A 23,654-nucleotide genomic window follows, 5' to 3' on the forward strand; every position below is an offset into this window, starting at 1 on the left:
CGGGGCCGGCCGGCCGGCGGGTGGGCGCTCCCTGCGCTGCCCTCGCCCGGCTCGGCGCCTCCGCCCCCTCCCCTCCAGCATTGTCCTTTAGGGGCCCGGGCGGGGAAGCCGCCGGCGGGGGAGGGGCCTGCGGGCGGGGCCGGCGTTGACGGACGGGCGCGCGGGCCAGTGGCGCGGCGCGCGCGGGGCGGGGCGGGCGGGCGCAAGGTTTGGCGAAGGTTACGGCCGCCGCGGGAGGGACGGGCCCGCAAAGTCACCCGCGGCCGCGGCGCGGGAGCTCCTGGGTCCGCTCGGCCTGGGCCCCGAGCTTTCGCGTGCCCGGCGGCCTTCTGGAGCCATGCACCCTTCCCCGCCCGAGACGCGGGGCTGTCGCGTGGGACATGCTGCGTGCTGCCCCGGGGTTTAGCATGCCGCGGGCGGTGCGCAGGTGACAGGGCCTGCCGAGCTCCTGGAGCGGAGCCCCCGATCGTGGCAGAGCCCAGTTTTGATTGCTCTTTCACCCCCTTTCAGTTTTTGTCGTCTATAGACAAGCTGTGGACACTTAACGTAGTAAAAGTCCAGGAGGTTAAGCGGGGAGGGGGCATGCGGTTCGTTGGAATGATTTAAGTAAACGTGGTTCCTGCTGATAATTACCTGGGCTGGATACTTGGATATCTAGGTTGGATACTGCGTGCAAGTTCCGAAGAATGGGTTTTATACATCTCTGGGTCTTTGCTTGTTTTAAAAAAAACGGTCGTAGAAGGTTGGTGAGAGGGTGAGGGCAAGCAGTTTTGGTAATGGTGATGCTGTGGATGCTATACAATCAAATCCCCAAGCTAGATTTCTCCTGTGCAATATAAGACCCGTGCTGGAACACCTTGACTGTTTCCTAGGCTTGGAATGTAAAGGGGAAAGATCTAGCACTCTGCCTCCTGAAGGTCAGATCTCCCGTCGGTTAGGTTGGATTGACCCATTCGTAAACGGTCTCAGGATCTTTGTGCCCTTTCTTTGTGACAAAAACTGTTTCCGGAATTGTGCCTTTGCATACCTGTAGGTAAGGTTCTTTCAATTAATACTACTTATTATATTCTAGATTCAGTTGCTGTACTTGCTAAATAGTGAGTCTTTAATAATTCACAAAGTAGCTTACCACCTCAGTTTGGGCACATATATAATGGTTTTTACTTTAGCCTCTTTCGTCAGTGAAATGCCAATTTGGCCGCTGAAACATTGAAGAGAGGGGAGAATATTAGCCTTAAATATTTAATTCCATAGGAAATGGAATTAGAGGTACAGGTTTTGTTTGTTTTCAAAGAAAATTACAGGTCTTTAACATGGTATTAACATAAGGCAAATTTGTAGCTATTTTAAAGGGTGATTAGCTTATTTATTACACAAGTTGCAAACATTTAAGAAAATTAAATGGATTTTTAGCACTTCTCTAATGATAGATCACTCTATGCCTTATTTTATAGTAGCACTTTTCAAAATTAATAGGATTGGTTTTTTTATTTTGCACTGTGTGGAAAAGTATTGAGCCTGGGTTTTCTCCCTGTTTTAGCAGCATTTGACCTGGAGCAGTTAAAGGCCTCTGAGCCAGTTTTCTCATCTGTAAAGTGGGAAGCATCATGATACCTGTCTCACAGGATGGTGAGGATGATCGCTTGAGGGGAGATGTGAAGCAATTCGGTCAACATTCAGCCTCTTTTAAAATACTGGATTACTGCTGGTGTGTCAAAGCCTCAGATGCCTTTCTTGGCTTAAAGCTTTGTCTTCAGGCTCCTCCCCACCCCTTCCTATCCACACTTTGCCTGCCTAGCAGAGTCATCTTTCCTAAACGCAGATCAGATCTTGCCAGTCTCTGGCTCAGAAAGCTTCTAAGACTGCCTGTTGTTTGGAGACTAGAATTCAGACCCACTAGTATCACATTCAAAGCCCCTCACAGTCTTGTCCCAGTCATCGCTGAACTTTACCTGTCCTCTTTGTCCCCTTTCCACACGGTCCCACCAAATGAGACTACTCTTGGTTGTCTAAACATGCCCAGCTGCTTCATCCCTTCTGTCCTTACATCCTTTTCTCTGATTGAATGCCCTATCTCACTCCCACTCCTTCTAGTTTTTGAAAGTCCACACTGATTTTATGTCCTCTCTGGAGCCCTTTGGAAATCCTGTCAAGATGAATTATTCGTTTCTGCAGTCATAATCCTCTATTTTTACTTTCGTTATTGTCCCTGTCGCACATTGTGTATGTTAAACTCTGGCTGTGCTGACCATGTCATTATTTTACCCCCAACACCTTGCTCAGGGGTTTAAATGTTGAAGGTGCTCAAACATTTGCTAAATAAAGTAAAAATCTGTAATCCACCTTATGGAGTATATTCTAAAGTATTTTAATAACAAACATCAGGGTACCAACCACAACAATGGAAATGCAGTTTTATTATGTTGAAGATAGTTAATACTTAGAATATTTCTTTTCATTTCTGTTTGATCTCTCACAAAATACCAAGTGGTATCTTTATACCAGGTGGAAACAACCACCTGTCCCATCTGTGTCTAAACATTCAGGGTCCCTGAGCCCACACTGCTGGCAGTGAAGTCACTGCACCCGATCTCTTGGGTAGGGGGAACCAGAGCACAAGTTTTAAAATATTCCTTACCTTGGAAATATAATTGCACTCCCAGCAGATTACATGCTTTTAGTTTAAACCATTTTTGGTGGGTTTTTTTTGAGATTTATTATACTCACAAACAGTCATTTGCTTTGAGGGGGCTTATTTAGAGAAGGGTAGACCTGGGTTTCGAGGACTCAGGTTTGTGTTTTGGCTCATCTCACTTCCTGGGTCACCCTGGGTGCGTCAGTTAAATCTCTCGTGGACTTTAGTTTCTTATTCTGTGAAATGAGAAGAGTCTTGTTCACATTACTTTTGCTTTGCAGTGTCACGTAAAGTGGCTGTACTTTGTGCACTGCCTCTCCTTGTTCATTATAGAAGGCAATAAGGTGTCTCATCCCACAGTGTGTCCGTCCTCGTTACTCAGGCTGGAAACTTTTTGAGTGTTTGCTTTCTGAACCGGATTTTTATTAGGTCTGCCTCCACGTATTCATCGTCTTTTCCTTAGCCCTTCCTCTGCCCCTGCCCTCCCCGAGGCTTTTGTAGTCCTTATGTACATTGTTACTGTAGGCCTCCTGACTGGCCTCTCTCTCTCTGGTCTTTCTAGTCCTCTTGTGTTCCATTACCAGAGTTATTCAGTATGTAAATCAAATCATGTCATGTCGTCCCCCCCACCAAGTGTACACCAGAGGTTCTCAAACATTTCCCCCCATGCCGTCACACCTGAGGGGATGCCCTAGTTCTGTCCGAAGGCTTACCCCCACAAAGATTTTCACCTGGAAGTCACCACCAGCTGGCCCGGATTGAGAACTAGTGTCGAAGGGTGAGGAAATCCTTGAGACCTGTGCTGTCGGGGCTCCTTCTGACTTTTAGCTTCATCTTGACTGCATCTCTCCCGTCGCTTTGTGTTTCAGTACTAGACCTCTGGCCACTTTCATGGTCGTTTGTCCAATTCCTTTGATCTGGAATGCTCTGTCTGCCTTTTTCTTCTATCAGAATCCTTAATACTGAAGGCTTGGCTTAAATGCTTCACTTCTATGAAGGAAGCTCACCCTCTTTTTCATAGTTGACTCATGATTCTTCCGCACAGTGCTTGACTAATACCTCCAACCCAGCTACTTTTCCCTTTTGACTTTTTACTTTATTCTTTACGTGGAAGCCTTTCCTGAATTAGAAATTTCCTTGAGAGAAGAGAGGAAAGCCTTGTCCACTGCTCGTTCCCTATAGTGTGCAGTGTTGTCTTTTGCGTAGTACTTAGTCATTAGTGTTTGACTGAAGTACTCAGTCACTCTGCAATCTGTGATTTCAGCAGAGGAGGATAGAGTTGGAATGGCTTTATATGAGAGCTTCATGAATCCACATGACACGCTCCCAACAGTCCCAGTAGCAAGTGCACAGTAAGTGGCAGCTTTTAGCTAGTTGGAGCAGGTGTAGAGAACACTGGTGGTGGGTAAGTTGATTGATTCTAAGTGCTGGCTTACTGTAACAGTGTTCACAGATTTATTTCTGGTTCATGTGTATAAAGAGAAAAAATCATCTGCTCTCTCCCATTCTTTCGTTAGTTCTGGGAATAAGCAGAAAGGTGAGTATTTAGTTAAAGAGGGCTTTTGCACAAGCATATTAATGATGATAGTCCTAAATTATTCTGAAGACAGGCGAATCTATCTGTAGATAAGCCAGGTTTTTTGCACGTGGCTTAGGAAAGTCAGTGGAAAATGGAAATTATCAAATTTTATATTGTTTTTCAGTAAAGCAAATGTTTTCATTTTAATCTTATATCTTGTAATTATTCATTAAGTGATAGAATCTCCCTATTTAGTATTTGGAATGACTGTTGAAATTCTGTTTTTAACATCATCTCCAAAGCTTTTCACTGTCACCAGTCTTTCTCCGCAGCCCTCTGGCTCTTCCTTTGTCTGGTCCGCGGTCTTACCCCTGGCTGGATAGGGAGAAACTAAGTGAGGAAAACCAGCTGTAATTTTGAAACTTTTAATTATACATTTAGTACTATTTTTGAGTTTATGTGCATTACTGACTAACAAGTTGTATCCAGAAACTTGAAAAAATTGTATCTGTTGGTTCTAACATAGTATGGAATTCCGCTTGAAGCGCCATAAGAATGTGTGTTTAACTTACGTTGACTGTATTATGCTGTGTCAACTTACACTGACTATATTTATGATTATGAGCTTTTTTTTAATCATTGGAATTCTGTATATTCCTAATAAATCTTTCTTAAAACCTGCCCAAAGAATTGAAGATGATAGGGCTATCGCAGTGGATGAACTTGTTTTTGTATTAGAAATAAAGGTAATAATTAGAGGTTAATAATTGCAAAAATGCTTGAGAATATATTGCTTTGTGTGTTTCTGGATAGTCATGAAGGAATGCAAGGTCTATTAACACAGGCACTGTGTATGTGTGTGTGTGTGTGTGTGTGTGCAGTTCTCTTGTGATGAGAAGCGAGCCTAGGCACTGTGTGCCTCATGGGGGGTGGTCACTCAGTACATATTGAAATGAAATGAGCCAGTCACCTATGGTGAAGAAAATCCATGGAGATAAGTAAGTGTGAAGAAATGTGCCCCGACGCATTTTCAAATTTCTTTTTTGATAATATGGTTATTACCTCAATAATGGGGGGAGGTAAAAAGTGGGGAGGGATTTATTTTCCCTTTCAGGCGGGAGTTTGTTTCTTGCTCAATTACATTTTCCAAAGTACTTTAGAAAGTTAATAGCCAGTACATGACTACTTGAAAATTGCCCAGTTTGGGGATTGATTCAAGCCCCCCTTTTTTCCTTGAGTTATTAGCCTTTTCTGAGGTGTCTAATTAACATCTGGTCTTTGTTAGCATCTTCTCTGAGGATTTTAATGGAGAGAAAGTTAAAATTGAATAGACACATTTTTGATCCTTTTTTGGTGATGGTGGTTATTTGCCACTGCCTTTTTTGGTTACCTCCATAGGTAAGTGAATACTGATTGTATTTTTGTTAATAATCTTTTGTTAGTGCCACTGAAGCAGTTTCTTTATTTTTATAAATTTTAAATCTTAATCTAAAACTGTTAAAGTATATTTTGTTATGATTTATCAAAATATTTTGAATGTTTTGAATATAAGTAATTGTTATAAAGCCTGTTCATTTTCTTAAAAGGACATGTTAAAAAATGTTAAAAAGCAGTAGATTATAAGATGAAAAGTTAATCTCTTTCATTCCCCTTCCCTCCTGTACTCATCTTTAAAAACCACTGATAAGTTTTTTGGATGTCATAGAAAAAAATTATGCCTATACTTCTAGAAAATAGAGTCATGGTAGAGAGCGTCCTGTTTAAACAAACACTAAACTTTGTGTCTTGGAGTGCTCTTCCTATCAGCACATACAGATCTTCTTCCCTGTTTCTTTCATGCATTCTGTTGTATGAATGTGCCAGAGTCTATCTCTGGAACTAGGTGAAGTGATGGGCTGCGCTCCACATTGTGCTGTTGTAACGGTGCTGCAGTGATCATTCTCAACGCCTGTGTCCTGGTGAACTTCCATGCGTAACCTCCTTTAAGCGACCTGAAAAAAACCCGACCAAGTTTCTAACTTCTCTCATATCATTGGTCATGGTAAAATTTTTCTTGCTGGCTACATCAGTTTTAGACATTAGGATGGATATTTTCTTCTCTGAAGTAGTCCTATGATATAATTTTGTGCTATTAAGAAAGATAAATTCTTTGTATTGCACATTAAATGTTAGGTTAATAAAAGTTATAAAGGCTCAGGGTCAGCTTCAAGAGCCAGTAACCTGTACAGTCATGCAGAGCCCTTACTTGGTTTAATGCTCTGCTCTCACAATCTTGATATTCTTAATAATTTTGAAGACAGGGCTTGCATTTTTCGCTTCGCACTGGACCCCACAAATTATGTAGCCAGTCCTGTAAAGACTTTTTTAAAAGAAGCATATAAAAGTGAGAATCCCTCATCATCATGCCTTCTAATCCTGCTCCCTGTGAGTGACGGCCACCAACAGTTCAGTTTATCCACTTGGAGACTTTTCAGAATGCATATATAAGGACACACGTCATGCTTGTCTCTCTTAAAAACTGCTAACTGAAATCCATGCACATTCAGTGTATATTTTCTTGAAAAGCTCCGTAATGATCTAGAATACTGCAAACTTTAAGATTTTTTTCAAAAGGGGCTCTAAAAAACTTAACTGTAAGAAGTTGGTATTGAACTGCATTTTTAGATTTTATATTAGTTTGTTTTTTTTTAAAAAGTACTTGAAGCATTCAGGAATAGCTTAAATTTCAGTGTTAAGATACCTATCTCTGATGAGATTTCACTTTCTAAAATCTAGTAAAATAAACCCTAAGCCCATCATAGGCAAGTCAGGAATGAAGGTAAAATGTATTCTTTAGTTAGGCTCAGTTGAACAAAGGATTCACTAGTGGGTATATAGGGTCATTTGGGGCTTTATTTAGTTAAAAAGTGGCCCGAATTCTTGGTGAAGGGGAAAGGTAAAGGATTCTTAGACGTAGCTACGGAAAATGGGTGAGAAACAGAAGGAGCTCACACCGTTAAGACGCTTCCTATGAGTCGGCTTCAGGTTAGGGACCTTAGTAAACTATTTCATTTAATCCTCCTAACAGCCTCTGAAAGAGGTGGGATTATCTTCATTTTACAAATGATGAGGCTCTGGCTCAGAGATCTCAAGAAACTTCCCTAAGCTTGCAGATAATGTATGGCAGAACAGAAACTCAAACTTCCGTCCTTGCGACTTCATGTTCTTTCCACTGCCCTGCTCTTCCTAGAGGTTTATTTGTCCAGACGATACTTGTTGACTGCCTACAAGGTACTAGGAGCAGATGCCCAGATGATTAGATATGCAGGAGATTTATTGGGGGAATTGCCTGGGAAGGGAAAGAGGGAGGGAACGGGAGTGCATAGGAAGAGGCGTGTGACCTCTGCACAGATGTGACTGTACAAGGAGAGAGGGCAGGAGGGAGGGACTGGGTGGGAGCAGCCTCAGGCCTGGGCAGTTTTGAGAAAGTCTTGGCCAGGCTGATATGGGGTCTGCATCAGGCAGGGAGGCCTGGGTCTAGAACCCCTGCCTGGTCAGCATTGTTGGGGGCAGTCTGAGGTGACTCATGGCCTGATGTCCTTGCTCTGGTGACTCTGTGCAGCAGCTAGAGGCTGTCGGTCAGCTCAGATCCCCACAGCAGGTTCTCTTTCAGGCCTTTCTGAGTGGTGCACCCCCATGGCTGCCACATGCAGCCATTTTTGTTCTGGTGGGAGTCAGGGAAAGACTGACAGTAAGAGTAAGCAAATGGATACGTACATCAAGTGAAAATTCATGCTGAGAAGAAAAATAAAGCAGGAGATGGGGATGTGATGTTGTATAGGGTGGATAGGGAGGGGCTCTCTGATGACACTTGAGCTGAGACCTGAAGGAAATAAGGGAGAAAGATGTGGGGATATCTGAGGAGCAGAGCATTGTTCAGGGAGAGGGCAGAACAAGTGAAAGACTCTGATTCTGGATGCGTTATGAAGGTAGGACTAAGGGGATTTGCTCATGGATTGGATATGGGATATGAGAGGAAGAGGAAGAGTCAGGATGAGGCCAAAGCTTTTGGCTTGAGCAGTGGAAGCATGGAGTTGCCCTTGACTGACGTTGGGAAGGTCATGGAAAGGACCTGAGAATTCAGAGTTTGGTGTTTTGCTTTTTTTTTCTTTAAATGTGTTATGAGTTGAGATGCCAATTAGATACCTAACTGACTAGTAGCTTGATGGCTCTAGAATTCTGGGGTTCATGAGAGAGAAGCAGTGTCGAGATAAAGTTTGGAGTAATCACTGCATAGATGGTATTTAAAATCATGGGACTGGAGATCAGGTAGGACCATGCTGTTCAGTAAGGTAGCCATGAGCCACATGTGGCTTTAGAACACTTGAAAAGTGACTAGTTTGACTTGAGATGTGCTGTGTCAAATACATACCAAATTTCAAAGACTTAGTATGGGAAAAATATCATAAAAATCTCAATAATCTTTCACCTTGATTATATTTGGAGTGATACTATTTTGGATCTATTGAGTTAAATATTAAAATTAATTTCACCTGTTTTTCTTTTTAATATCCCTAACTAGAAAATTTTAAATTACATACATGTGACTCACATTTTGCTATTAGACGGCGCTGATGGAGGAAGTGACTATGACTAGAGAAGTTGTCCCAGGACTGAGCCTACAGAGCTAGGGAAGGAGGAGGAGCCAGCAGGGGAGCCAGAGAAGGCGGGGCGCCAGGGGGAACAGTCATAATAGTCGTGGCCTGCGGGCCAGAGAGTGCCACTAAAGTTTCTCTAGAACTCGGGTGAAAGGGAAGTTCAGAGAGCACCTGTGCCTGCCCACTATGTACGTAATAGGTGGGCTCGGCTCTTTAGAAGTGAGCGAGTCTGGGAGATGGTCTCTAGGCTCGCGATCTTGCCCTGTTCTGCTTTTTTTAAAGTGAGTCTCGTCAGGATGAGAATGCAAGCCTGTTCAGCGGGAGCTGAGATGTAGCCTCTGGGGAATCAACCACGGCAGCAGGAAGAAGGCCCGCATGGAGGAGATTTGACACCGTTAAAGCAGGCAGACTCTCCTGATCCTCACAGTCTTGGTGTCGGGGGTGCTTTCATCTTGCCCCCTTCACTTGATGAAGCTACCGTAAGAAGATCCCATCTTCCTTCTGATTCTAAGCCCCCTAGGGTACCTTTCAGTGTTCAGTTAGGCCCCCTCACGGGAGGACTTTGTGAGTGTCTCTATCCAAACTTGTAAGTTGGTCTTCTGGTTTACCTATTGTTCGTTTGGTTACTCTAGTCAGCATGATTTGGCAGCCCCTAGCCCGCTTCTGCCCTGATCATCTAAGGGCCTTCCTGGTGCCACTCGTGGGCGTCCTTTTACTGTGTTGGTAGCTGTATCACTACAGTGTCAGGCAGATATTTTTTCCCTTAGACATTATACTTTTTTCTCCTGCATTTCATTCTCCCACACTTGCACATTTAAGAACAATGTTTATAACAGTGTTTTCCCTAGCCGTGCAATAGAAACTGTCATCGAAACTGAAACTCCTCTGCGTGGAACTTCAGTCGGGCCTTGCCAAGGCCGGCAAAAGATTACCTTGAAAAGGATCAGGTAGCACTCTGCAGTCTGCCATTGGCTAAAGTAGGGTGAGAGCTGATCTTGCTTTCTCTCTGGCTCCAGGTTCAGGTCTGTCAGCTTCTCAAAATGCCTCCAGACCTGTGGGGACAGTGAATAGTAATGGCCAAACCAAAAACTTTGATTAAGAAGGATATGCCAAAATCAGAATAAAAAGGCTTTGCTCTGGTCCTTCAGAATTGTATGATGGCAAGGGTACAAGTCAGATGAGGGGTGAGTGGTTTGATGAAAAGTTTTAGAGCTAGACCCACAGTGGACTCACCGTGGGACCCTGCATACATGTTCAAGTTCTTAATCTGTAAAATGAGGAGGTTTGGCTCAACTCCATGTTTTTTATGCTGTGAAAGCAGCATCTGGTGCAGAGTAGCTGCTCAAATATTTATTGAAGGAATGAATGACTGAAAATTCTAGAGAGCCTAGATTCTTAAGGCATGAGGCAGTGGGTGGGGAGCTGGGTGTCTGGGCAGTTTCCCTCCTCCTCACCTGCGCCACTTTCACCTGTTTTAGGTCTAGTATTGCGTTCTGCTACTTGGAGAAATGTCCGAACAGCACTGGATGATCTCTCTTAGCAGAAAGATGGCATGCTTCTGATGCTGACGCCAGCTCAGTTCTCCTCACTGTCACATCCTGTATGCTTCTGACTAAGACAAAAGCTGCAGGAGAGTAAGTGCAGTGTCACTGAGAGGTCGGGTGGGAAGTGCTGTGTTGGTTCCTAGGGCTGCCGTATTAAAGCACCATAAACTGGGAGGCTTAGAACAACAGAAACTTACTCTTTCACGGTTCTGGAGGCTAAAAGCCTGAAACGCCGCAGGTGTTGGCAATGTCGGTTCCTTCTGGAGATTGAGGAAGGACCTGTTCTCTGCCTCTCTCCCAGCTTCTGGTGGTTCTCAGCAGTCTTGGGCATTCCTTGGCTCGTGGGCACATGAGTCCAGTCTCTGCCTCTGTCTTCATGTGGCATTCTCTGCGTGTCTCTGTCCAAGTTTCCCTCTTCTAAGGACGTCGGTCATTGGATTAGGGTCTGAACAGGGGTAGATTGAAAATGAATAGTAGTTGTAAGAGAATGAAAAGAAGCTACACTCGAAAGTGACTGCAGTGCCTAGGACTTGGATTAGCGTGTCCACGTTCTTAAATGTTGAACTAGAGTTTCCGTAGATGTGGATCCAGTTTGTCTACAGAGCAAACAATAATGTGGGCCTGTGAGAATGATCATCTCGTGCACGAACTGAAATCACACTCCCCTAGCACTTCAGTCTGAGGGGTGGTCAGTTCCTTTATGTGTCACAAGTTGGGTTCTTTGGGAGGTGAGTTCTCTGGAAAGGAGCCGCAGAATGTTGATCAGGAAGTCCCCGTGGGGTCCACACCCACAGAAGGGAGGGAGAGTTTGGGCTGCCTTGCAGGCCCAACCACAGCCGTGGCCAACCTCATGGGGAGCTGTGAAGCTAGAATGGCCCTTCAGAGTTGCCCCAGGTTGACCAAGTGGCCAGCCCTGTATACTCTCGTCAGTTAGTCGTTGGATGTGGAGCACGCCAGGGAAAGGGCAAGATGTTGGACGGGGCAGCTCTCGGGAGCCGAGGCAGTCCCTGAAGGGCTGACGCAGCACTGCCGGCAGCTGGCGACTCGGCCTTCAGTTGGAGGTCTGGGTGGCACATCCCAGTGTCGGCCACAGTTGGACAGTATTTTTCTTAGAAAATGTTTTGATTGCTTTGATTTGACTCATTGGGTGGCCTTCTGGAGAAATATAGGGTAAGTCTGTTCCCCCTTCTCTGTGACTTTCCTCAAACCCCCCCGCTATATATGTAATATGTATATATGTATATGTGTGTGTATGAACAGAGTTATAGTGCACATTAAGCTTTTCTTTCCTAGGTTAAACATACTGGTTCCCTTAAACTTACTTTACATGGTATCCATGCTAACCTGCTCTTTTCTTGGTAAGGTTGAGACTTCTTTGGTTTTCTTTAGCCATCTATCTGCATATTTTCAAATATTTATCAGTGGCGTTAAGGTCCTTGGAGCAATAGCTCATTCTCAAAATTTGGACCCTATTTCATGTGAATTTAAAACACTCATTTCATTTAATCCTACCTCTCTTTCTCCCCTGCTGAATTTGTCCTGTTTATGATTTAAAGGACTTCTTAAGGAATCCGTGGTCAGATTGGACTCCTTTAGAGGAGAATATAATTCCTGGAAAGCCAAAGTTAGATGCAGGCTGTTGCTGCTGAAGTCATCCCCTTTGGGGCCAGAAGGATCCTTCTAGGTAGTTGTGAGTTGTTATCAGATGGTCTGTAGTGAGTTTGACTTTGGAGTGAGCTCAGCCTGCTTTCAAATCCCGACTCTTCCTCCTTCTTGCTGTTTGTGGAAATTAATTGTCTGTTCTAAGTTTCAGTTTCATCATCTGTAAGAAGGGAAGAATAGCAGTGTCTACCTCATAGGGTTGTTAGAAAGAAATGAAAATACATGCAGAACACTTTAGTAAGGATTCAGTAAGTAAGCTCCTGCTGTTACTGGAAGAAAAGCACTCGTTATAAGGAAGAGCGTATCTTTGCTCACTAATTCTAGACATAGGTGACGAGCTGTGTCTGTGATCTTGGCAAACTTCAAGTAGAAGGAAATGTTCTTAGCCAATGAAGAATGTCTACAGAAAACACAGAGAACATCAGTCTTAATGAGGAAGTGAGGAAACGTTTCCTGCGTAATCTGGTACAAGACAAAGGACGCCCCCCTGACACCACTTCTCTTCACCGTCCTGCTTCACAGGCCAGCACGACAAGTGAACAGCACTAACAGGCCTGAGGATTGGAATGCTAGAAGTGCAAAACTTGTCATTAGCAGATGACAATTGTGTAGAAAACACGAGAATCTGTAACCTGAATAAATCTAACCACCAAGATCCGTGTGTCAAAAATCAAAGTTTATTTGACAGACGTAAAAGGAGACAAATAAATAGAGAAGTGGCGCTGGTTCGTGAATAGGAGGACTCAGTGCTGTAAAGCAGTCAGTTCTCCTCAGATTGATCTATGTATTTACTGCGTTTCCAGTCAAAGTCCTGGCAGGGTGTCTCATAGAATGTGATGGCTGATTCTAAAATTGTAAGAAAAGGCAAAGGGACAAGCATGGGGAAGACGGTCCTGAAGGAGAATCTCAGACTTCATGTGACGTTTCGGGTAATTCAGACAGTGTGGTGGTGGCGTGGGGAGGAATGTGTTGAGCACAGGGGGCCCTGGTCAGACCTGTGGTTATCTGGAACTTTGATTCAGGAGAGAAGTGGTGTTACAGATGGGGGTGGAAGGATGAGCCATAAGTGATGGTGGACAATTGGTTTTCCATATAGAAAAAAATGAAATTAGATACCTTCTTCACAATTCCATTTCACTAATTCTAGATATAGGTAACTTGTGGATGGATTAAGGACTTAAATGTTTTATAAGGTTGTACTGTGGTGAAAAAGCCCCCAAATCTTGGTGGCTTGAACACCATTTCTTCCTGGCTCACATCACATACTGGTGGCTGCGAGTAGCTGCCATGGCTCTGTCCCAGGTGTCTTCTCATTCTGGGACCCATGCTGAGGAGGCTACCCCATTTGGGACGTGCTGTTCCTCTGATACCAGAAGAAGAAGACAGGCTGAATCACATGGATTCTTTTTTTTTTTTTTTGAGGAAGATTAGCCCTGAGCTAACTACTGCCAATCCTCCTCTTTTGCTGAGGAAGACTGGCCCTGAGCTAACATCCATGGCCATCTTCCTCTACTTTATATGTGGGACACCTCTACAATATGGCTTTTGCCTAGCAGTGCCATGTCCTCACCCGGGATCTGAACTGGCAAACCCCAGGCCGCCGAAGCAGAACGTGCTCACTTAACCGCTGCCCCACAGGGCTGGCCCCATATGGATTCTTTTAAAACTTCTGCTTGGACACAGTGTGTGTCTCGTCCACTGCAGTCCGTTGGCCGAACCAGTCACGGGGAATAGTGCTGGGAAAGGTACTCTGCCTGCAGGGAGGTGCTGCCAGTCTGTCCCATGGTGACAGCAGGGACCTGCTGTGTAAAGAAATGTGTAGAGGGCTGGCCCCGTGGCCGAGTGGTTAAGTTCGTGCGCTCTGCTTCAGGCGGCCCAGTGTTTCGTTGGTTCGACTCCTGGGCGCGGACATGGCACTGCTCATCAAACCACGCTGAGGCAGCGTCCCACATGCCACAACTAGAAGGACCCACAACGAAGAATATACAACAATGTACTGGGGGGCTTTGGGGAGAAAAAGGAAAAAAATAAAATCTTTAAAAAAAAAAAAGAAAGAAAGAAATGTGTAAGCAGGGCCAGTCCTGGAGCCGAGTGGTTAAGCTCACTCTTGTGCTTCAGAAGCCCAGGTCCACCGGTGTGTTCCCTGGGTGCAGACCGACATGCCGCTCACCAAGCTGTCCTGTGGCAGCATCCCAGATAGAAGAAACAGAATGACTTACAGCTAGGATGCACAGCTATGTACGGGGGCTGTGGGAGAAAGAAAAAAAAACTTAAAAAAAAGTATAAGGGAAGGGAAATTTGGGAACAGTAATTCAGTCTGCCACAAATATGGGAAGAAAAACTTAAATACTTTTAGAAGAAAATACAGACAAGTATCTTTCTGATCTTGAAGTAGAGAAGGCTATCTGAAGACAGTGTTCTCAAACCATAAAGCACATTTGTCATCTGGGGAACTTGGTAAAGTGAAAGTTCTGATTCAGTAGGTCTGGAGTGAGGTCTGTGAGTGTGCATTTCTAACAAGCTCTCAGGGGATACTGATGCTGCTGGTTCGTGTACCACACTTTGAGTAGCAAAGTCTTAAGACACAAAAAGTGCCAAGAATAAAAAGGAAAGATTGATAAATTCAGCATATTAAGTTAGAAGTTTTTATCAAAAGACAGCATAAAGAAAATAAAATGATGAGCCACACAATGGGGAAAAATATGACATATATCACTGGCAAGGGATTAGTGTCCATATATATAGAACTACAAATCAGTGAAATAGGAACAGTCAACAGAAAAATGAGTGAAAACCATGCACAAGTCTTTCAGGGAAGAGGAAGCATAGCCAATAAATATATGAAAAGGTGCTCGTTATTAATGATAAGGGAAATATAAGTTAAATCTCCAGTGAGGTATTGTTCTTGTACACTCACTACATTGATGAAAATTAGTAAGTCTGTGAGTACTAAGTATTAGGATGTGGATTAAGGGGTAACTTAGACACATTGCTGATTGGAGTGTAATGCTGCTAAGACCACTTTGGGAAATAATTTTACATTATTTTGCAAAGTTCACCATTTGCATATCCTGTAACTTGGCAGTCCCACTTCTGGGTGTATACTCAGGAGAAATGTATAACAGGAGCCACATACAAGATTGTTCAGAGCTGTAGTGTTTAATAGCAAAATATTTGAAACAACTCGAATGTTCCTTAACAGGAGATTGAATAAAATATGGTATTTACACAATGGGGTATTATGGAATAGTAAAAGGGAGTGAACTTCTGTATACAACATGAGTGAGTTTTGGAAACAATGCTGAGTCAAAAACAATTCCAGAAGATTATATACATTATAATACCATTTTTTCAGAGCTGAAGTATAACTGAATAATATGTTTAAGCATATGTGCATTTGTGATGTTTATTTTTTAAAAAACTCAGAGAAATGACACAATTTAGGTTAGTAGCTACTGCTGGAAGGGAAGGCAGTGGAATGGGATAGGGGAAGAATGGACAAGTAAATGGTAATGTGTTAGTTCCGGGTTCGATGTTTATTACCTTTTTATGTTTTATAACTGAAAAATGTTATACACAGACATTGTTCCTGTAATAAAGCCATACATTAATATCACTAGTAGGCTATGTCCTACAAGACAGATGAGAGAGGCTATGCTGTCTTAGGTGGCTGTTAGTCAGGGTTCTCTAGAGAAACACAACCAATGGGATGGTGGCTGGTGCGGGGAGAGGGCAGAATAAAGAACTGGCGTATGATTATGCAGGCTGAGAAGTCCAGACCCAACAATGCTGATGGTATTGTTCCAGCCTGGGTTTGAAGCCCGAGAATGAGGAGAGCTGATGGTGTAAGTTCCAGTTTAAGGCCGAAGGCAGGAGAAGACCAATATCGCCGTCTAAAGACAGGCAGAGAGAGAGAACTTTTTCTTCGTCAGCCTTTTCTTCTATTCAGGCCTTTGGTGGACTGGATGCGGCTCACCCACACTGGGGAGGGCCATCTGCCTTACTCAGTCTCCTGGTTCAAGTGTTGATCTCATCTAGAAGCCCCCTCACAGACACACTCAGGATCACCTTTAACCAAATGTCTGGGCACCCGTGGCCCAGTCAAGTTTACACACAAAATTAACCATCACAGTGATTATCTCCCCTCTTAAGCCCTATCCCCAGTTGCTCTTATAGTCAAGCTCTCAGATCTTTGGGGAGGTATCCTTGTATTGTAGTTAGCTCCTCCTCTGAGTTTCGTGACTCCTGCTCTTTCCCAGCACCTTCATGCTAGAGCACTAGTTAGCCTTGTAGGAGGCATGGCTGGTGATGGCTCTGCTGTGGAGGCTGAATGCACCCAGAGTGCTTCATCTTCGCCCCTCCTGCAAGGACACAAAGACACAAAGGGGATTTTGCTGGAACGTAATAGAATATCCAGTGGTGATTCAGGTGTAGAACAAGCTGTAGTAGGTTGGTGATGTAGGGAGGGCAGAAGAATGAAATCGATGTGAGATTCTTTCAGGGAAGGAGAGAACGACAATGTTGACGGAAGAATAATAGTTAAATATGGGTACGTATATGTGCAATCGTTCCGTAAGTTGAGGCCCGGCCAGCTTAAGTTCAAAGGGAAATATCCTGTGTATGGTTGGAAATACTAGACTGAGAGGTCAAGGTAGGAGATTTGATTTGTAGGTACTGACATTTGCATAAATTACACAGATTTTTGACGTAGTGAGTAGTTGAAAGGTGAATGTTCAAGGTTTGTAACAACTCTAGGCAAAACTCACTCCAGTGGTTCTAGTACTAGTAGTTAGGTAACACATGGAAGAGCATTTGGATGAGATTACTCTAATTTATGAAATATTTTGAGGGATGATAATCTCTGTCTTTCGAGCGTTGTCTAATTTCATATTCACTTGAATAGGAGATTTATTACTAACCCCCAAATCAAATGTTTCACATGACAGAGAACTTGACCAGAATCTCTAAGAAAGGGGTAATCAGTTTTGCTCTTGAGTCATTGGGAAGTTGCTGTGTGCATTGAATGTTTGGAGAGTTAACTGTTTTTCTTCCATCTTTGTGTCTGTTTTTCTGAGCCATGCAGTGTATATTTCCGCTACCTTTTTTCTCCCTTTACATTTGCCTTTATGATGTAAGAAAATTTATAATTGGAACATACTGGTGAAATTTTTTAAAGGCTTCCGACCTGTAGAGGTCTCTGCAGGTAGTCGTCTCGGTCTGTTTTGGGAGGAGAGGGTTCTAATGAGTGTAGAATTCCAATGCAAAATATATCACTTTTGCTGAATAGCATACTTTGCTAATTCTTTTAAATATAGTTTCAAGAATATTGCATTGTTAACCTTGATTTAAAGAATTTATATTTTGGGTTTTGAGGGCTATGTCTATTCCATTGGAGAACGCCATAGATAAGCAGTCATGTTAATGCCGGGCACTTTGGCTCTGTGCATAGTCAGGCTTCTTGGTGTGTTTCCCAGATTCAAGTACGCTTAAATTCAGTAGCATTTCTAAATTTTTTAACAACTGTGCCTGACACCCAGCAAATGTTTGTTAAGTACAGGTACTTCTCCTTTAGTTTGACCCTCCACCAGCCCGTGAAGTGTGCCATCTCTGCGTCACACTTGGCCTTGCTCCGTTGTGGAGCCATTGGCCAGTGTAGTTTACTCCTAGTGGTGGCTCTGCTATTAACATCCTGTTGTTAGATGTCTTTTTTCTAATCGCGGTCTCATCGGTCTAGAACGTTATATAAATTTTGGGTGTAGATCATTATGTTTTGACTTCTATATAGACGGCATCGTTTTCACCAAAAGTCTAGTTGCCACCCATACACATGAGCCCCTTTACCCTTTCTGCCTTCCCCTCACCCCCTTTCCCTCTGTCTTCTGATGCACTGAAAAATAGCTTGGTGGTTTTGTGAAGTGGAAACAAATTCAGGATCATTTCAGTGCTCAGGTGCCTGCCTTGCTGCTCTGTGTGTAGTGTGCACTGGTAGGTATGTGGCGGTGGACCCTGTCCTTGCAGTGTTGCGGAGAATGCATCAAGAAAGTGGACATCGACCAAGAGACCCTAAGTGTGCGTAACAGAGATCATAAATGGGGACCGAGGCGTACCTAGTGAGAAGGGGGGGAATCTGGAAACTTCTGATACCATATAAAAGGGAGTGCTGACTGATTTACTCTATAGAACGGGACAATTTATGCAGATTATTGAAAGAGAAGGAGAAGGGTCTACTTAATGATTTTATTCCTAAGTTATATCTTCAGTTTAACTTTTCAGTCCTGGGAAATTCAGGATATAAGGACCCTAGATGATCTATGTGTTGCTTGTAGCTTGGGCCTTAGGGAAAATGTTAATTCTTTCTGGTTAGAAGGTCGTATTGCCCCAAGTGTGTTCTGAGGAACACAAAAGTGGCCCCTAATCAAGGAAGATGGAAAATGGTCTCTACTTTGTTTCCTTCCTGGAGGTTCCAGATGCACATTACTGTATTAAAAGTTTCTGGATATCCTAACATGAACAGACCTGCTTCTGTTTCAGCTCTGGTGTTTCCCTAATGTATGCAAAAGGAAGAAGTTCTGTAGCAAAAATAATACATTTTTATATCACCCAGAATACACTTTGATAAAACTATAGCAGGTTATCTTTTAAATGATGACACTCTTCATTCAAATAGCTGCCTGGGGCTCTAACTGTAGTTATATTAGGAGTCACATCTAAAGACTTGATTTAATCTTTGAAGCATGTAATTAATGGATGAAAAATGAAAATGTGCTTTGAACCTATTCTGAGTTCTCAAATGTATATCTTTTTGCAAAATCAAGTAGAGAATTTTATTCTAATCCTTTAAAATTTCTAACTAGTAGGCTATGAGTCAGGTAATCCATTTAAAATTTTTATATTGAGTTAAATATCTCTTATTGACAGATATTACAACATTACCAAAGTATTGCTTTTTACCTAATTTCTTTTTAGAGAACTGTAATACGTAGTTATTTAGCTTGTGGCTTTTTATAGTAATTAAAAAAAAATGGACCCACTGTCCTTCAGTGAGTTGCAGAATTTCAGGCCGTTTTTTACCCCACTCATTGAAACTCAGAAGATAGATAACTTTGTAGTTTTGAAATTAGTAGTTGAACGCTGTAGAATTTTTATGCACATTTTGAGAAGCATCAGTATCACTTTGAAAAAATATTTTAGTACAGTGATCTAGTATTTTATTTGATAAAATGTTTCATACTTGACCAAGTGGGTTTCATCACGTTGGAGCTTTTTGCGTTTTAGGAAATTCTAAAAATCTACTTGTTTTAATTTTTCGTTTCTAAATAAACTTGCTTAGAGTTTTTGAAAATTTTGCATTTCTTAGAGTGAAGATCAGTTTTTTTTCCTCCTGACTGAAGTTTTTAAATTTCTAAAATTTAATTGTTTCATCACTTTTCCAACAGTTTTTCTAAAAGCTTTTAGAATTTCCTAATAATGAACTTTGTTTTGTTTTGATTTTTGGATGTGTTTGGTAGTTGTTCTTTCTTTCAGATGTAAGTGCGGGCATTTCTCCCCTCCCCTTCGACCCAAATGGCTTTAGGCATGTTTTTTCATCCTGTGAACTGACACGAAGTTTGCCCCTTCTAGGGGAAAAAGACAGTTTTGTAAATCTCCATAAGGACTTTTTTGTAGGTATAAAAAATACCTTTTTATAGCCCTCTAAAGGGTTCTGACATCTAGTGGATCTAGATGAACTAAGCATCTCACTCATTATGATAATGGGATAACCTGCAAAAAAATTTTAATTTGTGAAAAGCAGTCCAGCTTTTCAAACCAGAAATATTAACAGATGAGTATGAATCATCAAATAACTGCCAATCAAGTAAAAGTTAGAAATAAAACAATGTTACTTTACATAAGCAGTTCATCTCCTTAATAGTTAGCCCAGTTAAAACGTTAAGAACTTAGAGGCTGATGGAGTTAAAACTGTAAGCACATATAGACTGATCCAGACTTTCAGTTCTGTAAGCCTCTGATGGGAGCACGGCGAGGAGAGGAGGGTTTGTCCAGGTTGGACAGAAAGCTCTTCCCTTCTATTTAGTCTCATTGACACTTGATCTAGATCTCATTTGTTTTGCTTTAATGACAGTCTATTTAGTGCTGCTGATTCTATGTAGAACTGAGCGCTTTCACCTGTATGCTGTATCATTATATAGTTGGGTCTTCCTTTTTCTTACCTGTCTTTTAAACATAGAGATTAACCAGGTCTGTTATGTGCCTGCGATTTATTAAGGCATTTGTTAGTTTCTGTTACTGTCAAGTAATAGTCTTATCATGAGAACAATCCTACTATTCATGAAAAGAATTTATTTTAGTTGTTACTGGAGAATATAAATTAATAAGTTCATTTCTGATAACCTAGCTAGTAAAAATGGAATTTCTTAATCTTTATGCAATTCTTCCTATTTGCATAGAAATTGCTCGTGTCCCACACTAGTTTTATTGATTACATTATCTTAAAAAAAGCCTTATTCATTTCTTAGGACTTGACACACTTCTAGGTGGGGACGAGACTGTAGGTCTGGTTGCCCATTGCTGTGTAGTTTTCCAGATACCTATGCTAAACAGGTGTACCTGATCAGCTTTTAGCCCTTGGTCCTGTCTTCTTCGGTGATAGAGTCCCAGTTTAGATTGTAGAGTCTCTATGGATTTTCTCTTCTGGCCGTGGATTGGCTCCTACTAAAGAGAATAAGCAATACCTGTCTTCCAAATTGATGCACTGAGATCGGAAAATAACAGGTAAGGATTGTGCATAAATGGATAACTGTCTTGTCATATGTGTTTATTCTCTGCTTTGCCAAGCAAATATTATTTAGACTCTTGATGAAAAGTAGTAGAATCTAAAAGCCAGAGTCTTAGTATTCCAAACCCACTGTCTTTTTTTTCTCTTTTCTATGTTCTTTCTTCTATTTATATTTTATTTCTTTTACCCTTCCCCTTCATCTTCAAAGGCTTTTCTTTGTGTGTGAATCCTATAGACACACAAATTGAAGAATTATGAAAAGACAGTTGCAGGTAATGCACACCCTTGAATACTGAGCACTTTATCAAATCTATTGGAAATTTGTAGTGAGGAAGCACCAGTTAAGAAGAAGTAGAGTGAAGGCGTGAATTGCACAAGTACCATGCTGGATCGGGGGAAGGCAGTGGGTTTCAGTGGGAAGCAGTACAAGTTAGGTACCCAAGGAGGAAGACCAGAGTCTGCTGATACAGTATGGTCGTTTTTGTATCACTAACACCACGCGGAGTCCCCAACACACAAGAAGCCTTCAGTACGTTGTGTGGATGGTGAAAGAAGGAGTGAGAGTTTCTAGGTTAGAGAGTTATTCCCTGCCTGTGGGCTCAGAACTTGGCTGGAGTTGAGTTTTTTCTCCCATGGGCTAGTATTATGACTATTTCCTAAACCTCTCTCTTTCGGAATTTATTCCCCCCATTTAGATTTGGGAAGTATTTAGTTTGACACAGTTTTATCATCTGCCAAAGCATTCTGCTAAATAGTACTTGGAATGTGTCACAGTTTGGCCCTGAGGAACTTTCAGACTCATTTGTGAAGGAACCCACACTCAGGAGGCAGTCGGAGAATAGTGTGAGTAGATATCATTGAAAGGCAGAGGGCGATGAGGACGGTGAGTGCCCTAGGTATCACAGGAAGAGAACACTGTGGCCTTAAGTAATTACAGAAGGCTTCTTAGAGGACGTAGGACAGGAATTGACTCCTTTGCCATTTACGTGTTAAGGCTTCAGCAGTGTTCTTGCCTTCCAAAACCTTTGAGTATATTACTTTAGTCTCTTTTGTATGGATTATTTTTTCTTTTGCGGTGTTTTGATTCACCTGTGCCTTGAATATTCCGTCAGAATGCTGTTTTCAGCAATGTTAGACTTTAGAGTTGTTTCCTATCATGAGTCCCCATATTTTGCCCCTTGAAGTAGTCATTAGGGCTGTCGACATCTGTTTCTGCTCTTCCCTCACGTGAGAGGAGTGCATCTCCCACCTTGTGAAGTGAAGCAGGGCCTGGAGACTTGCCTTGCCCCATGAGATGTGAGCGACTCACTTGCAGGAGGAAGCTCTCGAAGCGCTGGTACACGCTTTGGCACAGATCTCCTTTTTTCTCTGGCTTCTGGACTAGCAGGGTTCAGGGTTGGCGGCCATACTGTCGTCTTGCATCTCAGAGTGATTGCAATGAGTGATGACGCTGAACATCCGTGCCAATCCAGGATGGACATGTTGCGTGAGCAAGATATAAACCTGTGTGTTAAGCTGCTGTGATGTGGGGGTGCTTTGTTTCTGCACCATAATCTACCCTATTTTGACTGAATAACCTTTCTTCCCAGATTTTGTCCCTTGGCCCTCATCTTAGCTATGCTGTTTTCTTTGTGCTTTGTCAGTAAGCATCGAGTACTCTTGCTGCTCTGTACAGTCTGACTTTGTCGTTGAACCTTCCATGATTACATTCTACTGTAATGAAATTTGCCCGGTTGAAATTTGAGACCTCTCAACCATAAAGGTAGGTGTTTTCCAGTTCCTTCCAGCAGTTCCTCTTGGGCCCATTGTGTTATCTCTGAATAGCTGTGAATAGTGTCCCATCTTCTGGGTAAAAGGAAGACTGCCTCACACAGTCTACAGGCACATGAGGAGGGGCATATGAACTCTCTTGAAAAGAGCTAATGATTTTTTGTTTAGCTCAACCTAGTCATTTGCTGGGGAGAGTTCAAAGGCAGCATTGTCCCTTAACACTTCTGTGATGTTGGAAATGTCCTATATTTACACAGTAGCTACTAACTACGTGTGACTATTGAGCGCTTGAAATGTGGCTTGTGTGACTGAGGAACTGATTTTTAATTTGTTTAAATAGCCACATGTGGCTAGTGCCTACCATATTGGACAGTGCAGTAAGACCCTAGAATAACGCTGGAATGACATAAGGTTAGGTGAAAAAAGCAGAATACAAAAGTATATATTATTATTTAACAAATTGACATGATAAAAAATTTTAAGTTCTATACAAAGGAAAAAACACTGATAATAACCACACCAAAATACTAGCAGTGAATTATATTAGGATGGAGAAATTATGTGTGGGTGTCCTTCTCTCTTCATGTTTAAAAAAATACTTTAAAAACTTTTATAATACAAGTGTATATGATAAACTCGAGCACGGAAGTGCTCTGAGACTAAAAGAATGCTTCAGGAAGAGAATACATTGGTTGAACAGAGCCACCTAGATTTTTCTCCACAAGATTCACATTTTGTATTTTGCCCAGAGGAGCCTGGTTTCTAACGGTTTACTGTCTGGTGCTCTTTATGATCAGTTGTACTGTCAACAAAAGTAAATTGAGAAAACATTCCACAAATAATACATATGTACTGTGTTGGAAAGAGGTTATGCTTTTAGGAATAACTTTTATGTGTTTTTGGCAGACCTAAAAATATACACAGTATATTACAAAAAACAGAAGAGAAACGCCTTACTATTTAAATTAAGTTGGCTACACGTCTGCTCTGCTTGAGCACTGAAGAGACTGAGCTGTAGAGTGTGTCTCCTCTAGCTCCTGGGAAGCTCTGCTCATGCACCCTAAGTGATTTATCTAGGAATGCTAGTGGGAGCTGTAATTCGAATTGTTGT

General features: G+C 42.3%; 1 protein-coding gene across 7 annotated transcripts in view; it reads left to right on the plus strand.

The window, feature by feature from the left end:
* Window positions 1-102: 102 nt before the first annotated feature.
* The window catches only part of KIAA0232 (KIAA0232 ortholog), an 80,427-nt gene continuing 56,875 nt past the window's right edge, over window positions 103-23,654 (plus strand). The window contains exon 1 of one of the 7 annotated variants that reach the window (XM_046657420.1): window positions 103-1,708. The gene's annotated coding sequence lies outside the window, so the exon portion shown is untranslated. Of the gene's footprint in view, window positions 1,709-14,024; window positions 22,536-23,654 lie in introns of those variants that run through there. The other 6 variants (XR_006888036.1, XM_046657423.1, XM_046657419.1 and 3 more) reach the window with 6 other exon arrangements.

The sequence above is a fragment of the Equus quagga genome, chromosome 3 (genome assembly GCF_021613505.1).
Source record: "Equus quagga isolate Etosha38 chromosome 3, UCLA_HA_Equagga_1.0, whole genome shotgun sequence".
Taxonomy (NCBI): domain Eukaryota; kingdom Metazoa; phylum Chordata; class Mammalia; order Perissodactyla; family Equidae; genus Equus; species Equus quagga.